This window comes from Mandrillus leucophaeus, unplaced genomic scaffold (assembly GCF_000951045.1).
Source record: "Mandrillus leucophaeus isolate KB7577 unplaced genomic scaffold, Mleu.le_1.0 Scaffold52, whole genome shotgun sequence".
NCBI lineage: Eukaryota > Metazoa > Chordata > Mammalia > Primates > Cercopithecidae > Mandrillus > Mandrillus leucophaeus.
The window spans coordinates 3,202,191-3,205,797 of NW_012105586.1; positions in this window are offsets into that span (position 1 = coordinate 3,202,191).

The following is a 3,607-nucleotide window of genomic DNA, read 5'->3' on the forward strand; positions in this document are numbered from 1 at the left end:
ACAAAAATTAGCTGGCGTGGTGGTGCACACCTGTAATCCCAGCCACTCGGGAGGCTGAGGCAGGAGAATCGCTTGAACCCAGGAGGTGGAGGTTGTGGTGAACTGAGATCACACCACTGCACTCCAGCCTGGGCGACAGAGTGAGACTCTGTCTCAAAATAAAATAAAATAAATCGGGGAAGGGAGGGAGAGAAATGAAAATAAAGCTTGCAGCACGTTCAGCATTCATCGTGAGGTCACGTTGAACTCTGAGACACTTCCTCATAGTTGTTTGCTGCCTACTGTCCCAGAATCACGCAGACCCTGTCATCAGACAACCTAAGCTTGCAAAACATTGTTTTCCACCTGAGGTATTCTTCCAGGTCCTGCATATCAGTGAAACTACTGGTGACAGCCATTGTGAAAGACCCCACAGGGAGCTAACTCACCAAAGAATGCAGTTTCCACATCCCGATGATTTCATCCCCCTTACCCCGACCAATAAACGATACCAAATTTACAGCCTCTTTCCCTCTACAATCCCCTTAAAAACCCCAGCTCATGCCAGGCTCGGTGGCTCATCACTGTAATCCCAGCACTTTGGGAGGCCAAGGGTAGGTGGATCAAGAAGTCAGGAGTTTGAGACCAGCCTGACCAACACGGTGAAACCCTGTCTCTACTAAAAATACAAAAATCAGCCAGGTGTGGTGGCACGCACCTGTAATCCCAGCTACTCGAAAGGCTGAGGCACAAGAATTGCTTGAACCTGGGAGGCAGCGGTTGCAGTGAGCTGAGATCCTGCCACTGTACTCCAGCCTGGGGAACAGAGTGAGACTCCATCACAAGGAAAAGAAAAAAAAAAAAAAAAGGCCAGCCCAGAATTCCTTGGGGAGATGAATTTGGAGGTCTCCTCCTGTTACAGTAGGTAACTAGTCAGACCTGAGCAGAGCAGGAGAGGCCCCCACCCCCTAACCCCAGGAATATCAAGCAACCATTGGGTGATGGGCAGGCAGTTAAGCTATTGCGCTAAAATAATAATTGATTGTAGCTGGTGCCAGGGAAAGGCAGTCTCCCAAAAGACAGAAACACCTGAAACTGGTGATCAGCAGCTTCCCATAAGATCTCAGGAGCTGAGCGAGTAGGCTCAAGCATGGGCACTAAGAGGCAAAATGGCGGATGATCTTCCTCTAGGAACACTGGACTGGTAAGGGAAGCACACCGTGAGTGAGCATGTGCACAACTCCAGTAAACACACTGCACATGCGCGCCCACCCAAGTGCTGACAGGCCACCCTGCATGTGGACAGCCCACCCCAAGGGAAGAATCAGGGGAGAAGGGAAGCAAGACCCTGCAGTATGCTAACCCGAAGTCACGGTCAAACAGCGCACTTCATCTCTCAGGTCAACTGCTTGGTCCTCTTCCAAGTGTCCTTTCATTCCTGCTCTAACACTGTTTAATAAACTTTCTCTCCTGTTCTGAAACTTGCCTCAGTCTCTCACTCTGCCTATGCCCCTCAGTTGAATTCTTTCTTCCGAGGAGGCAAGAACTGAGCTTGCTGCAGACTATGGAGATTCAGCACTGGTAATACTCCCATCTCCTCACTTGGCTGCCCTGTGATCATTAAACTCTCTCTCTGTTGCAGACTCTGCTGTCTCATTGTATTGGTCTGTTGCTGTGCAGCAGGCATATAAACCTGTTGGAACTGTAAGAGAAAGATCTACAAGATACACTAAAATTTTAAAAATGCAAAATAGTGCATATAGTATAACAAAAGGGGAAAATAAGAATATATGTATGGGCTGGGCGTGGTGGCTCGTGCCTGTAATCCTAGCATTTTGGGAGGCTGAGGTGAGTGGATCAACTGAGTTCAGGAGTTTGAGACCAGCTTGGCTAATGTGGTGAAGCCTCATCTCTACTAAAAATTAAAAAATTAGCTAGGCATGATGGCACAGGCATGTAATCCCAGCTACTGGGGAAGCTGAGGCACGAGAATCACTTTAACCTGGGAGGCCGAGGTTGCAGTCACCCAAGATCATGCCACTGCACTCCAGCCTGGGCCACAGAATGAAATTCTGTCTCAAAAAAAAAAAAAAGGGAATATACATACTCATATATTTGCTTGTTTTTGCAGACAGAAAATCTAGGGATGCATAAGAAACTGAGAAAATACGTAGTCAAGGGGCAAGGGTGGAGCAAGACTTTTCATGATAAATATAACTTGTTTATTTTGAGATTTGAATAGTGACTATATTGCATATTAGAAATTTTTAATGATAAAAACATAGATGTTGGGCCAGGTGCGATGGCTCACACCTGTAATCCCAGCACTTTGGGAGGCTGAGGCAGGCAGATCACCTGAGGTCAGGAGTTCAAGACCAGCCTGGCCAACATGGCGAAACCCCGTCTCTACTAAAAATACAAAAATTACCCGGGTGTGGTGGCGGGCACCTGTAATCCCAGCTACTCAGGAGGCTGAGGCACGAGAATCACTTGAACCCAGGAGGCGGAGGTTGTAGTGAGCCGAGATTGTGCCACTGCACTCCAGCCTGGGTGAGAGAACGAGACTCCATCTAAAAAATATAAAAATTAAAAAGTTGTTGAACATCAGTGAAAATGTAAAGTTTAGAGGAACAGTTATCTCACAGAAGCAATGAAAAGAGGCTAAATCTAAAGTAGCCATTATTACTTGGGAGGCTGAGGCAAGAGAATCGCTTAAACCCGGGAGGTGGAGGTTGCAGTGAGGCGAGATCGCTGCCCTGCACTCCAGCCTAGGTGACAGAGTAAGACTGTCTCAAAAAAAAAAAAAAGGTAGCAATTATAATTTTTTTTTTTTTTTTTGAGACAGGGTCTCACTCTGTCAACTCAGGATGGAATGCAGTGGCGAGATCACAGCTCACTGCAGCCTTGACCTCCTGGACTCAAGTGATCCTCCCACCTCAGCCTCCTAAGTAGCTGGGACCACAGGTGCATGCCACCACACCAGCTAATTTTTTGCATTTTTTGTAAGGGTGAGGTTTCACCATGTTGCCCAGGTTGGTCTCAAACTCCTGGGCTCACACAATCCACCTGCCTCAGCCTCCCAAAGTGTTGGGTCACTGTGCCTGGCCAATATCATAGGTATTAACAACAACAAAAAAAAACCCTGCCAAACAAAGCATTTTGTTAGCCACAGAATATTATCAACCATCTTTATTTATTTATTTATTTATTTATTTATTTATTTATTTGAGATTGGGGTCTCACTATGTTGCCCAGGCTGGTCTCAAATGCCTGGGCTCATGCAATCTTCCTGCTTTGGCCTCCCAAAATGCTGGGATTACAGGTGTGAGCCACTGCACCCAGCCCAACCGTCTTTAATTTGGCAGTTTAGGCCTTCTGAAAACTCATTCCTTCTACCTTCACTTCTTTTTATTACATAAGTAATTGATGATAATGTATAAAGAAAAAGTGTCTTTCCCATTGTGCACATCTCCCCATGTAAACATAGACATATGAGAAAAGCATAAATATTTTTGTAAATGGTTATATTATACTTACATTGTTGTATAATTTGTAATTTTTGAACTAGTTGTGAACCTTTTCCTTCTTAGCAAATATTCATCTCATTACTACTATTTCTTGTTTTTTT